Here is a 15,773-nt window from a genome sequence, read left to right as displayed (position 1 = left end):
CCCCACTACCAGATGATGTGCTATGGCGTACACTTTGCTCCCAAGAAATTGAAGCCCTACTTTCAAGAGCATCCAATCACAGTGGTCTGCATGGCCCCACTTGCCGAGATCATCGGTAACCGAGATGCCTCTGGTCGAGTGGCCAAGTGGGCCATAGAGCTGGCTCCTTACACCATCTACTACCAGCCCCGCACCGCTATCAAATCACAAGCGCTGGCCGACTTCCTCGTCGACTGGGCCGAGACCCAGTACCTGCCTCCAGCGCCTGACTCCACCCATTGGCGGATGCACTTCGACGGCTCCAAGATGCACACCGGCTTGGGAGCCGGCGTCGTCCTCACCTCTCCAAAAGGCGACAAGCTCAAATATGCATTGCAAATCCATTTTGCCGCCTCCAACAACGTTGCCGAGTACGAGGCGCTCATTCACGGGCTCCGGCTTGCCAAAGAACTTGGCATCCGCCGGATCTTGTGTTATGGCGACTCGGACTTAGTGGTCCAGCAGTCATCTTGCGACTGGGATGCGAAAGACGCAAACATGGCGAGCTACCGTTTCCTCGTGCAGCAACTCAGCGGGTATTTCGAAGGGTGCGAGTTCCTCCATGTGCCAAGAAACGACAACGACCAAGCAGACGCCTTGGCACGAATCGGCTCTACCCACCAAGCAATATCATCTGGCGTCGCCCTTCAACGCCTCCTCAAGCCATCTGTCAAGCCTTCACCAGAATCAGACTCCATTTTTGTGCCGGCTCCTCCCGAAGACAGCGGATCCAACTCCAGAGCTCCGGCAGACGGAATGGGGACTTTGGCGGATGACTCCAAAGCCGCCACAGTCGAGCCCGGCCCGGGGACTACGGTGGCGGACTCGAAGATTCCAGAACTCGACCCAAGGACCGCGCCAGTCGGCCTGGGGACTTCATCAACCCAGCAAGCGGCTGTTGACTCCAACCCACCGCCTCCCAGCCCGGCCGCCCTCGTCCAAGTCGTAGTTCTGGTAGTCGAAGAAATAACAGCACCCTCATGGGCTCAGCCCATCCTCAAATTCCTGGTGAACAAAGAGCTACCAACTGATGAGACCTCAGCTCGGCAAGTGCAACGCCGGGCGGCAGCCTATACCATAGTCAACAGAGAGCTGGTCAGGCGCAGCGTCACTGGTGTTTACCAGCGCTGCGTAGAGCCAGAGCAAGGCCAGGCGATTCTAAAAGACATCCATCAAGGCGAATGCGGCCACCATGTGGCTTCAAGAGCACTCGTCGCCAAAGCCTTTCGACACGGTTTCTTCTGGCCGACTGCCTTGGAAGAGGCCAAGGAGTTGGTCCAAAAATGCAAAGGGTGCCAGAAGTTCAGCTCCAAGCCGCACCAGCCGGCTTCTGCGCTCAAGACCATCCCCATTGCCTGGCCTTTCGCAGTTTGGGGTCTAGACATGGTGGGACCATTCAAGACAGCACGAGGTGGTTTAACTCACCTACTTGTCGCAGTGGACAAGTTCACCAAGTGGGTGGAAGTGAAGCCAATTAAGAAACTGAACGGTCCGACTGCCGTGACCTTCATCATCGACATCACAATTCAGTACGGCATACCACACAGCATCATCACCGACAATGGCACAAATTTTGCCAAAGGCGCCTTGGCCCGTTTCTGCGCAACACAGAGCATCCGACTGGACCTAGCGTCCGTCGCCCATCCGCAGTCAAACGACCAAGCGGAGCAAGCAAACGGCCTCATCCTGTCTGGCATCAAGCCTCGGTTGATCGAGCCTCTGGAGCGCTCGGCTGGCTGTTGGCTTGATGAGCTGCCAGCCGTCCTCTGGAGTCTGCGCACGACTCCAAACAAGTCAACCGGCTTCACGCCCTTCTTCCTCGTCTACGGTGCCGAAGCCGTCATCCCAACGGACATAGAGTTTGACTCCCCCCGAGTCACCATGTACACCGAGGAGGAAGCAGAAGAAGCACGACAGGACGGCGTCGATCTGCTGGAAGAGGGCCGGCTGTTGGCACTGAGCCAGTCCAGCATCTACCAGCAGAGCCTGCGCCGATACCACAACAAGAAGGTCAGGCCAAGATCTTTCCAAGAAGGCGACCTTGTGCTCCGGCTGATCCAGTGAACAGCCGGCCAGCACAAGCTGTCGGCACCTTGGGAAGGCCCTTTCATCATCAGCAAAGTACTGGGCAATGATTCCTACTACCTGATCGACGCTCAGAAGCCCCGAGCACGCAAGAGGGACGACTCCAGCAAGGAGACAGAGCGGCCATGGAATGCAAATCTCCTCCGAAGATTTTATAGTTGATGCAGTATGTACCACGCTACCTTTTGTATTAAAGTACCAAGACTTCGGGCCCCCCGAGACGAGCTCGGGGACTGCCCTCTTTTGTCTGCATGATAAAAATTATGCCTACAAGTACGTTACTCTTTGTCATGCCGCTTGGCACCGGGCTCGACAAGTCGACCCGGGGACTTGCCGCCTTGCACTATGAAATGCTTCCTGCAGCTGGACAAGTAGTGTGTAAACGCCTAAACCGTCTCCTGTCAGAAACCGCAGCTCGCAGAGCGACTGTACGGTGGGCATGTTGGGGAACGTAGTAATTTCAAAATTTTCCTACGCACACGCAAGATCATGGTGATGCATAGCAACAAGAGGGGAGAGTGTTGTCTACGTACCCACGCAGACCGACTGCGGAAGCATTGACGCAACGTAGAGGAAGTAGTCGTACATCTTCCCGATCCGACCGATCCAAGCACCGTTACTCCGGCACCTCCGAGTTCTTAGCACACGTACAGCTCGATGACGATCCCCGGGCTCCGATCCAGCAAAGCGTCGGGGAGGAGTTCCGTCAGCACGACGGCGTGGTGACGATCTTGATGTTCTACCGTCGCAGGGCTTCGCCTAAGCACCGCTATAATATGATCGAGGTGGAATATGGTGGCAGGGGCACCGCACATGGCTAAGGAACGATCTCAAGGATCAACTTGTGTGTCCTAGGGTGCCCCCCTGCCTCCGTATATAAAGGAGCCAAGGGGGAGGGGCCGGCCGGCCAAGGAGGGCGCGCCAAGGGAGTCCTACTCCCTCTGGGAGTAGGATTCCCCCCCCCCCAATCCTAGTTGGAATAGGATTCCTCGAGGGGGGAAAGAGAGAGAGAGGGGGCCGGCCACCTCTCCTTGTCCTAATAGGACTAGGGGAGGGGGGAGGCGCACGGCCACCTTGGGCTGCCCCTTTCTCCTTTCCACTAAAGCCCACTAAGGCCCATATAGTTCCCGGGGGGGGGGGGGGGTTCCAGTAACCTCCCGGTACTCCTGTAAAATCCCGATTTCACCCGGAACACTTCCGATATCCAAACATAGGATTCCAATATATCAATCTTTATGTCTCGACCATTTCGAGACTCCTCGTCATGTCCATGATCATATCCGGGACTCCGAACAATCTTCGGTACATCAAAATGCATAAACTCATAATAACTATCATCGTAACGTTAAGCGTGCGGACCCTACGGTTCGAGAATAATGTAGACATGACCGAGACACGTCTCCGGTCAATAACCAATAGCGGGACCTGGATGCCCATATTGGCTCCTACATATTCTACGAAGATCTTTATCGGTCAGACCGCATAACAACATATGTTGTTCCCTTTGTCATCGGTATGTTACTTGCCCGAGATTCGATCGTCGGTATCCAATACCTAGTTCAATCTCATTACTGGCAAGTCTCTTTACTCGTTGCGTAATACATCATCCCGCAACTAACTCATTAGTTGCAATGCTTGCAAGGCTTATGTGATGTGCATTACCGAGAGGGCCCAGAGATACCTCTCCGACAATCGGAGTGACAAATCCTATTCTCGAAATACGCCAACCCAACATCTACCATTGGAGACACTTGTAGAGCTCCTTTATAATCACCCAGTTACGTTGTGACGTTTGGTAGCACACAAAGTGTTCCTCCGGCAAACGGGAGTTGCATAATCTCATAGTCATAGGAACATGTATAAGTCATGAAGAAAGCAATAGCAACATACTAAACGATCGGGTGCTAAGCTAATGGAATGGGTCATGTCAATCAGATCATTCAACTAATGATGTGACCTCGTTAATCAAATAACAACACTTTGTTCATGGTTAGGAAACATAACCATCTTTGATTAACGAGCTAGTCAAGTAGAGGCATACTAGTGACACTAAGTTTGTCTATGTATTCACACATGTATTATGTTTCCGGTTAATACAATTCTAGCATGAATAATAAACATTTATCATGATATAAGGAAATAAATAATAACTTTATTATTGCCTCTAGGGCATATCCTTCAGTCTCCCACTTGCACTAGAGTCAATAATCTAGATTACATAGTAATGATTCTAACACCCATGGAGCCTTGGTGCTGATCATGTTTTGCTCGTGGAAGAGGCTTAGTCAACGGGTCTTCAACATTTAGATCCGTATGTATCTTGCAAATCTCTATGTCTCCCACCTGGACTAGATCCCGGATGGAATTGAAGCGTCTCTTGATGTGCTTGGTCCTCTTGTGAAATCTGGATTCCTTTGCCAAGGCAATTGCACCAGTATTGTCACAAAAGATTTTCATTGGACCCGATGCACTAGGTATGACACCTAGATCGGATATGAACTCCTTCATCCAGACTCCTTCGTTCGCTGCTTCCGAAGCAGCTATGTACTCCGCTTCACATGTAGATCCCGCTACGACGCTTTGTTTAGAACTGCACCAACTGACAGCTCCACCGTTTAATGTAAACACGTATCCGGTTTGCGATTTAGAATCGTCCGGATCAGTGTCAAAGCTTGCATCAACGTAACCTCTTACGGTGAGCTCTTTGTCACCTCCATATATGAGAAACATATCCTTAGCCCTTTTCAGGTATTTCAGGATGTTCTTGACCGCTGTCCAGTGATCCATTCCTGGATTACTTTGGTACCTCCCTGCTAAACATATATCAAGGCACACATCAGGTCTGGTACACAACATTGCATACATGATAGAGCCTATGGCTGAAGCATAGGGAACATCTTTCATTTTCTCTCTATCTTCTGCAGTGGTCGGGCTTTGAGTCTTACTCAATTTCACACCTTGTAACACAGGCAAGAACCCTTTCTTTGCTTGATCCATTTTGAACTTTTTCAAAACTTTGTCAAGGTATGTGCTTTGTGAAAGTCCAATTAGGCGTCTTGATCTATCTCTATAGATCTTAATGCCTAATATATAAGCAGCTTCACCGAGGTCTTTCATTGAAAAACTCTTGTTCAAGTATCCCTTTATGCTATCCAGAAATTCTATATCATTTCCAATCAGTAATATGTCATCTACATATAATATCAGAAATGCTACAGAGCTCCCACTCACTTTCTTGTAAATACAGGCTTCTCCAAAAGTCTATATAAAACCAAATGCTTTGATCACACTATCAAAATGTTTATTCCAACTCCGAGAGGCTTGCACCAGTCCATAAATGGATCGCTGGAGCTTGCATACTTTGTTAGCTCCCTTTGGATCGACAAAACCTTCTGGTTGCATCATATACAACTCTTCTTCCAGAAATCCATTCAGGAATGCAATTTTGACATCCATCTGCCAAATATCATAATCATAAAATGCGGCAATTGCTAACATGATTCGGACAAACTTAAGCATCGCTACGGGTGAGAAGGTCTCATCGTTGTCAATCCCTTGAACTTGTCGAAAACCTTTTGCGACAAGTTGAGCTTTATAGACAGTAATATTACCGTCAGCGTCAGTCTTCTTCTTGAAGATCCATTTATTCTCAATTGCTTGCCGATCATCGGGCAAGTCAACCAAAGTCCATACTTTGTTTTCATACATGGATCCCATCTCAGATTTCATGGCTTCAAGCCATTTTGCGGAATCTGGGCTCACCATCGCTTCTTCATAGTTCGTAGGTTCATCATGATCTAGTAGCATGACTTCCAGAACAGGATTACCGTACCACTCTGGTGCGGATCTCACTCTGGTTGATCTACGAGGTTCAGTAGTATCTTGATCTAAAGTTTCATGATCATCATCATTAGCTTCCTCACTAACTGGTGTAGGTGTCACTGAAACAGTTTTCTGTGATGTACTACTTTCCACTAAGGGAGCAGGTATAGTTACCTCGTCAAGTTCTACTTTCCTCCCACTCACTTCTTTCGAGAGAAACTCCTTCTCTAGAAAGGATCCATTCTTAGCAACGAATGTCTTGCCTTCGGATCTGTGATAGAAGGTGTACCCAATAGTCTCCTTTGGGTATCCTATGAAGACACATTTCTCCGATTTGGGTTCGAGCTTATCAGGTTGAAGCTTTTTCACATAAGCATCGCAGCCCCAAACTTTAAGAAACGACAGCTTTGGTTTCTTGCCAAACCATAGTTCATAAGGTGTCGTCTCAACAGATTTTGATGGTGCCCTATTTAACGTGAATGCGGCCGTCTCTAGAGCATAACCCCAAAATGATAGCGGTAAATCTGTAAGAGACATCATAGATCGCACCATATCTAATAAAGTACGATTACGACGTTCGGACACACCATTACGCTGTGGTGTTCCGGGTGGCGTGAGTTGCGAAACTATTCCATAATTTTTCAAATGTACACCAAACTCGTAACTCAAATATTCTCCTCCACGATCAGATCGTAGAAACTTTATTTTCTTGTTACGATGATTTTCAACTTCACTCTGAAATTCTTTGAACTTTTCAAATGTTTCAGACTTATGTTTCATTAAGTAGATATACCCATATCTGCTTAAATCATCTGTGAAGGTGAGAAAATAACGATATCCGCCACGAGCCTCAATATTCATCGGACCACATACATCTGTATGTATGATTTCTAACAAATCTGTTGCTCTCTCCATAGTACCGGAGAACGGTGTTTTAGTCATCTTGCCCATGAGGCACGTTTCAAAAGTACCAAGTGATTCATAATCAAGTGGTTCCAAAAACCCATCAGTATGGAGTTTCTTCATGCGTTTTACTCCGATATGACCTAAACGGCAGTGCCACAAATAAGTTGCACTATCATTATCAACTCTGCATCTTTTGGCCTCAACATTATGAATATGTGTATCACTACTATCAAGATTCATCAAAAATAGACCACTCTTCAAAGGTGCATGACCATAAAAGATATTACTCATTTAAATAGAACAACCATTATTCTCTGATTTAAATGAATAACCATATCGCATCAAACAAGATCCAGATATAATGTTCATGCTTAACGCAGGCACCAAATAACAATTATTTAGGTCTAATACTAATCCCGAAGGTAGATGTAGAGGTAGCGTGCCGACCGCGATCACATCGGTTTTGGAACCATTTCCCAGGCGCATCGTCACCTCGTCCTTTGCCAGTGTTCGCTTAATCCGTAGTCCCTGTTTCGAGTTGCAAATATTAGCAACAGAACCAATACCAAATACCCAGGTGCTACTGCGAGCTCTAGTAAGGTACACATCAATAACATGTATATCACATATACCTTTGTTCACCTTGCCATCCTTCTTATCCGCCAAATACTTGGGGCAGTTCCGCTTCCAGTGACCAGTCTGCTTGCAGTAGAAGCACTCAGTTTCAGGCTTAGGTCCAGACTTGGGTTTCTTCTCCTAAGCAGCAACTTGCTTGCTGTTCTTCTTGAAGTTCCCCTTCTTCTTCCCTTTGCCCTTTTTCTTGAAACTAGTGGTCTTGTTAACCATCAACACTTGATGTTCCTTCTTGATTTCTACCTCCGCGGCTTTCAGCATTGCGAAGAGCTCGGGAATAGTCTTATTCATCCCTTGCATATTATAGTTCATCACGAAGCTCTTGTAGCTTGGTGGCAGTGATTGGAGAATTCTGTCAATGACGCAATCATCTGGAAGATTAACTCCCATCTGAATCAAGTGATTATTATACCCAGACATTTTGAGTATATGCTCACTGGCAGAACTGTTCTCCTCCATCTTGCAGCTATAGAACTTATTGGAGACTTCATATCTCTCAATCCGGGCATTTTCTTGAAATATTAACTTCAACTCCTGGAACATCTCATATGCTCCATGACGTTCAAAACGTCGTTGAAGTCCCGATTCTAAGCCGTAAAGCATGGCACACTGAACTATCGAGTAGTCATCAACTTTGCTCTGCCAGACGTTCATGACATCTGGTGTTGCTCCTGCAGCAGGCCTGGCACCTAGCGGTGCTTCCAGGACGTAATTCTTCTGAGCAGCAATGAGGATAATACTCAAGTTACGGACCCAGTCCGTGTAATTGCTACCATCATCTTTCAACTTTGCTTTCTCAAGGAACACATTAAAATTCAACAGAACAACAGCACGAGCCATCTATCTACAATCAACATAAGCAAGCAAGATACTATCAGGTACTAAGTTCATGATAAGTTTAAGTTCAATTAATCAAATTACTTAAGAACTCCCACTTAGATAGACATCCCTCTAATCCTCTAAGTGATCACGTGATCCAAATCAACTAAACCATAACCGATCATCACGTGAGATGGAGTAGTTTTCAATGGTGAACATCGTTATGTTGATCATATCTACTATATGATTCATGCTCGACCTTTCGGTCTCCGTGTTCCGAGGCCATATCTGCATATGCTAGGCTCGTCAAGTTTAACCTGAGTATTCTGCGTGTGCAAAAACTGGCTTGCACCCGTTGTAGATGGACGTAGAGCTTATCACACCCGCTCATCACGTGGTGTCTGGGCACGACGAACTTTGGCAACGGTGCATACTCAGGGAGAACACTTCTTGATAATTTAGTGAGAGATCATCTTATAATGCTACCGTCAATCAAAGCAAGATAAGATGCATAAAAGATAAACATCACATGCAATCAATATAAGTGATATGATATGGCCATCATCATCTTGTGCCTGTGATCTCCATCTCCGAAGCACCGTCATGATCACCATCGTCACCGGCGCGACACGTTGATCTCCATCGTAGCATCGTTGTCGTCTCGCCAATCTTATGCTTCTACGACTATCGCTACCGCTTAGTGATAAAGTAAAGCATTACATCGCGATTGCATTGCATACAATAAAGCGACAACCATATGGCTCCTGCCAGTTGCCGATAACTCGGTTACAAAACATGATCATCTCATACAATAAAATTCATCATCATGCCTTGACCATATCACATCACAACATGCCCTGCAAAAACAAGTTAGACGTCCTCTACTTTGTTGTTGCAAGTTTTACGTGGCTGCTACGGGCTTAAGCAAGAACCAATCTCACCTACGCATCAAAAACCACAACGATAGTTTGTCAATTTGACTCCGTTTTAATCTTCGCAAGGACCGGGCATAGCCATACTCGGTTCAACTAAAGTTGGAGAGACAGTCGCCCGCAAGCCACCTATGTGCAAAGCACGTCGGGGAACCGGTCTCGCGTAAGCGTACGCGTAATGTTGGTTCGGGTCGTCTCGTCCAACAATACCGCTGAACCAAAGTATGACATGCTGGTAGGCAGTATGACTTATATCGCCCACAACTCACTTGTGTTCTACTCGTGCATATAACATCAACATATAAAACCTAGGCTCGGATGCCACTGTTGGGGAACGTAGTAATTTCAAAATTTTCCTACGCACACGCAAGATCATGGTGATGCATAGCAACGAGAGGGGAGAGTGTTCTCTACGTACCCACGCAGACCGACTGCGGAAGCGTTGACGCAACGTAGAGGAAGTAGTCGTACGTCTTCCCGATCCGACCGATCCAAGCACCGTTACTCCGGCACCTCCGAGTTCTTAGCACACGTACAGCTCGATGACGATCCCCGGGCTCCGATCTAGCAAAGCGTCGGGGAGGAGTTCTGTCAGCACGACGGCGTGGTGACGATCTTGATGTTCTACCGTCGCAGGGCTTCGCCTAAGCACCGCTATAATATGATCGAGGTGGAATATGGTGGCAGGGGGCACCGCACATGGCTAAGGAACGATCTCAAGGATCAACTTGTGTGTCCTAGGGTGCCCCTGCCTCCGTATATAAAGGAGCCAAGGGGGAGGGGGCGGCCGGCCAAGGAGGGCGCGCCAAGGGAGTCCTACTCCCTCTGGGAGTAGGATTCCCCCCCAATCCTAGTTGGAATAGGATTCCTCGAGGGGGGAAAGAGAGAGAGAGAGGGGGCCGGCCACCTCTCCTTGTCCTAATAGGACTAGGGGAGGGGGGAGGCGCGCGGCCACCTTGGGCTGCCCCTTTATCCTTTCCACTAAAGCCCACTAAGGCCCATATAGTTCCCGGGGGGGGGGGGGGGTTCCGGTAACCTCCCGGTACTCCGGTAAAATCCCGATTTCACCCGGAACACTTCCGATATCCAAACATAGGCTTCCAATATATCAATCTTTATGCCTCGACCATTTCGAGACTCCTCGTCATGTCCATGATCACATCCGGGACTCCGAACAATCTTCGGTACATCAAAATGCATAAACTCATAATAACTGTCATCGTAACATTAAGCGTGCGGACCCTACGGTTCGAGAATAATGTAGACATGACCGAGACACGTCTCCGGTCAATAACCAATAGCGGGACCTGGATGCCCATATTGGCTCCTACATATTCTACGAAGATCTTTATCGGTCAGACCGCATAACAACATACGTTGTTCCCTTTGTCATTGGTATGTTACTTGCCCGAGATTCGATCGTCGGTATCCAATACCTAGTTCAATCTCGTTACTGGCAAGTCTCTTTACTCGTTCCGTAATACATCATCCCGCAACTAACTCATTAGTTGCAATGCTTGCAAGGCTTATGTGATGTGCATTACCGAGAGGGCCCAGAGATACCTCTCCGACAATCGGAGTGACAAATCCTATTCTCGAAATACGCCAACCCAACATCTACCATTGGAGACACTTGTAGAGCTCCTTTATAATCACCCAGTTACGTTGTGACGTTTGGTAGCACACAAAGTGTTCCTCCGGCAAACGGGAGTTGCATAATCTCATAGTCATAGGAACATGTATAAGTCATGAAGAAAGCAATAGCAACATACTAAACGATCGGGTGCTAAGCTAATGGAATGGGTCATGTCAATCAGATCATTCAACTAATGATGTGACCTCGTTAATCAAATAACAACACTTTATTCATGGTTAGGAAACATAACCATCTTTGATTAACGAGCTAGTCAAGTAGAGGCATACTAGTGACACTAAGTTTGTCTATGTATTCACACATGTATTATGTTTCCGGTTAATACAATTCTAGCATGAATAATAAACATTTATCATGATATAAGGAAATAAATAATAACTTTATTATTGCCTCTAGGGCATATTTCCTTCAGGGCAGCAGTAAGGTAGAATGGGCACTCGCATGAAAAATGGCTAAGGACTCAAAGCATAAAACATAGCTCAAGATGGCTTCCAGCCTTTGTCGCAAACCGATTCTCGGACAGTCGGATTGTCGCCTTCTATCCAACTTGCTCAAACAATCTTGAAATCGGCTAAGTACTTGCTTTCCCAAAGTAGCCTAGCACTTGATCCAGCAACAGTCCGCAGAGCAGCTGTCCGATTGGCAAGGCAGGCAACTAAGAGAAAGCGGCAAAGGAAAAAGCCAAAAGAACACTGAGCAAGAAAAGATATATATATATATATATATTTACATAACATAGGCCCTTGGCCGAATTGTCGAGTAGAGGTTCAAGATACACCCCGCGGGTGGAATTGTGCGAATTAACAAGTTCTTCAAAGACCACTGAAGCAGATAAAATAAAAGATACACCGGCAGCTTAGGAGGCAGCAGACGGATTCGGAGGTTCGGAGGAGGCGCCAGCGTCAGGCGTCGGGGTAGCCGGCTGGCTAGTCTCGGCTTGATCACCTCCGGCGGCAGTCGACTCGGTTGCACGCGGCTCGTTGCTGGAGGCGCAGTCGGGCTAAGGCTGGCCGTCTGCTCCGTCTTCTGGTGCCTCCGCCTCGCCCCCATCCTCCGCCTCGTCCTCCTCCTCGATGCTGGAGCCAATCGCCTCCGCCGAGTCTTCGCCGTAGTTTGGGTTCATCCCAAACCACTCCGGCGGTACCTCCTCGCCGTCTTCAGACCGCTCGGGGACGAAGATGCTGGTGTCGGTGTACTCGGCGATCGCCGCAGCACGTTTGACGAGGGCGTCTTCCGCAGCCGCCAGCTCCGACTGGGCCTCCGACCGAAGCGTGGCCAACCGGTCTAGATCCAGCCCCGGGTGCCACGCCTTGACAAACTCTAGGGCCTGACGCACTCCAGCCTAGGCCGAAGAGCCCTTCCAGGCCTCAAGACGACCAGCCGCGGCTTCCAGCCAGTTGGCCGTCAGGCTGGGGGTGTGCGGAGCCTGTATATCCGGCCAAAGGGCGGCAATCGCCTGGGCACCGACGCGCTGGAGCCGGCACAGCATCCGGTGAGCCGGCCGGAGGCGAGCCTCGATGCTCAGGATGTGCTCGTCAAGAGTTCGTGGGGCATCGGCGGCGATCTCTGCGCCCTCCGCCCTCTGACTCTCACGGTCGGCCTCGATGGCTTGGATGGCGGCCTGCGACTGCCCAGGGAAGAAGTCTGCAAAGACACGAAGAAATAAAGAAGCTAGTCAAAAACCAGGAGTCGGCACGATCTAAGTCAGCAACTCGAAGAAAGAAAATAGAGAGACTCACCATCAACGATGTCTTCAATCTCGTGGAAGCCAGAGGACAGCAGCGCCTCCTTGTCAGACCAGGAGGAGCGCTCGCTCGCGAACTCAGCCAAGAGGGCGGTTTCCGTCTCCTCCGCCTCCCTCTGCAACTTCACAAGCAGCTCCTTCTGCTCTGCCAACTGAGTGGCCAGCAGATCGTGCTCTGTGGCAAGCTTGCTGCACTCCTCCCCTTTGGCGCGCAGGGCGGAGTTGGCTTCGCTCAGCTGCTGTTGAAGAGCAGCGTTGGCTCCTGAAGAAAAGGAAGAAAGATAACAGTCATCAATAAAGTAGGTCGCCGGGGAGATCCGGCCCGACTGCTCAGCAGTCGGCCCGAATCTCGGGGACTACAGCCTGCGGGTGCGCTAGCGCGCCCCCGCAGAGAAGAAAAAAGGACTTACTCCGGCTCTCCGCCAAGTCGGCGGTCCGCTTGCCCAGCTCTTCAACGTTACGGTTGAAGGCAGTGACGCGGAGGTTGTGGTAATCCTGCGACAAGCATTTCAGACAAAGTTAGTACCCAGAAGCTCATCAATTGGAGTTCCGGGCCGCCTGCTCAGCAGCCGGCCCGAAACTCGGGGACTACACCCAGTGGGTGCGCTGGCGCGCCCCCACAGAGAGAAGTAAGAAAACAAAGACCAAAGGAAAGAAACATACCCGGACGGCTGCCTGCGACGCTAGGAACGCCTTGTTGCAACTCTGGAGACCGTCGCCCTCAGCACGGAGCTTCGCCTGGACGTCCAGGAGCCCCTGGTTCAGCGGCCCTGTGCCGCCGCCTCGCACCCACCCAACAGGTGCGGCGCTCATCGCTTCGGCATCTGGGGCCGCCGAGCTGGCGGTGCCGGCTTCCACGGGGCGGGGTGCCGAAGTCGCCTTCTCCAGACGACGGCGCGTTGGCGAGCCGACTTGGAGGAGTAGCCTCGCCACGGCCTCGTCTTCGGTCGGCAGCACCGGAGGGTCCGCTGGCTGCTCACCTTGTGCATCCGGAGTAGAGGGGTCGCCGCCTTCCCTCTTCTCGACGAGGTTCTCCCCTCCGGCTTCTCCAGTTGGCCCTGTGAACTCCGGAGGCGGCGGCGCAGAGTTCAGCGGGTTGACAAGCAAGGCCGACTGGCGGTGTGCGGCTTCCTCAGCCTGCTGCTTCGCCGCGGCGGCGGTTTCGGCCTCCGCTAGTTTTTTCTTAGCGGAGGCCTCCGCTAGTTTTTTCTTAGCGGAGGCCTCCGCCCTGTCGGCCTCCGCCTTCTCCAGGCGGAGGGCCTCTTCTTCGTTGCGCCTCTCCCGCGCATTCCGCTCCGTCGCCTCCCGGAGGTTAGCAGCGGGGTCAATCCGCCGAGTGGTGGCGGACGTCTCCGCTGACCCCATGACGGAGGCGGCGGCGACCCGCTCAAGAGAGAGGGGAGCCCTGAAGAAAGAGGGGCAAACAAAGACTCAGACAAATCACGAAGAAAGAATAAAACTTTGAAGAACAAAATACTTACGCGGAGACCAACGGCGGCTTCTTCACTTCCTTATGGAAGTGGATGGCATTCGCGGCTGCCTCATCCCGCCGGGTCGCCGCAGTCGAGCCCTTGGGCTTCTTCGGCCGACTGCCGAACAAGGTCGGCACGACCCTGCGCTTCTTCCCGCCGCCTAGAGCGCCCGGCGCGGCAGAAGACCCCGCGCCAGGCTGGCTGGCTCCTGGCCGATGGCGAGGGGCGACTTCTCCCTCGGCGCTGTCTTCAGGCCAGTCGACGAAGGTAGCCGAAGGCCTGAAGTCACCTGCTGTCCCTCCTCCTCCCTCGGCATCGTCTTCCTGAGCCGCCGCCCCCAGATCGGGGTCGTCGACGTCGCTCTCTGCCCGGTCGGCGACGAACTCGTGGGCCGGCCCGAGGTGCCAGCTGGTGGATGAAGAAGGGGATTCTAACCAAAGCCGACTGGTCAAAACAAAACTCGGCAAGAAGAAGACAATCTAAAGAAAGAAAAGAAAGGCGACTCACCACGGGCGGGGGGGTGGCGCGGGAGTACGGCTCCTTGCCGAATCGCCAGTCCTCCGGGAGCCTGCTATCCGAGAGGTAGTTCACCATGAGGGCCACCTCTTCGTGAGGCATGTCCTTGGTGCACATCCGACTCGGGTCGCGGCACCCACTCATCTAGCTTATCATGTGAGGGCGGCCTTGGAGTGGGAGAACTCGGTGCGAGACGAAGGCGGCCAGCAGGTCTGGACCAGTCAGACCCTCCGACTGCGTCAGCACTCGGAGTCGTGTGATGGCGCCGGCTCCCGCACGCGTCAGCGACCTGGCCGGTACGACCAGTTGGACAGTCTCCCAGCCGGCGGGCCAGCTTCGAAAGCCGGCAGGTTGACCCAGTCGCCCCTCGTGGCGACGTTCCTAACGTAGAAGTAGGATCTCTGCCACATCTTCACCGACTTTATCAGCGAGATGGAGGGGAAGGGGTTGTCGGCTCCTGACCTTCGCACGGTGATGAAGGCGCCGCATTGAGCTGGCACGCCCGCGGCCTGGGTGCCGAGCTTGGAGAAGAAGAACTCCCCCCAGTGCTCGATGGTGGGGAGGACTCCTAGGAAGCCCTCGCCCAAGGCCACGAAGGCGGACAGCAGCACCACTGTGTTGGGGGTGAGGTGGTGCGGCTGGAGGCCGTAGAACTCCAAGAAAGACCGGAAAAAGCTGCTCGCCGGCAGCCCCAGCCCGCGTAGGCAGTGCGAGCAGAAGATGACCCGCTCGCCCTCCTGCGGGGCGGGGGAAATCTCCCCCTCCGGTGCAAGACGCACCTGCACGCGATCCTCGCCGGGAAGCCGACGGGTCCGGCGGAGGAACTCAATGTGGTCTTCATGAACCTCAGAACTGTCCCAGGTGCCGGAACGCACTGGGGGAGGCGCGGCAGCGGAGGAAGAACTCATCGCGAGCTGTCGCTGCAACGTTCGCCGGAGCTTGGGCATGCGGCGGAGCGGAGAAGAGAAGAGGAAGGAGGAGTGCGAGGAGCGGTAAGGAGGAAGAGAACGAGGAGTAGTGGGAAGGAGGGGCGCGCGTGCCCCCCTCTTCCCCCTACTTATAGCCCTGTGGGCTGCGAAGCCGAGGGGGCGGACGTGGGGATTTACTGCGCCCACAACCCCACGACCCCCACGATCCCCGTAAAGTTACTG

This window comes from Triticum urartu, chromosome 2A (assembly GCF_056163025.1).
Source record: "Triticum urartu cultivar PI428250 chromosome 2A, HENAU_Tu73, whole genome shotgun sequence".
Taxonomy (NCBI): domain Eukaryota; kingdom Viridiplantae; phylum Streptophyta; class Magnoliopsida; order Poales; family Poaceae; genus Triticum; species Triticum urartu.
Note: the sequence above shows the minus strand (reverse complement) of the source record.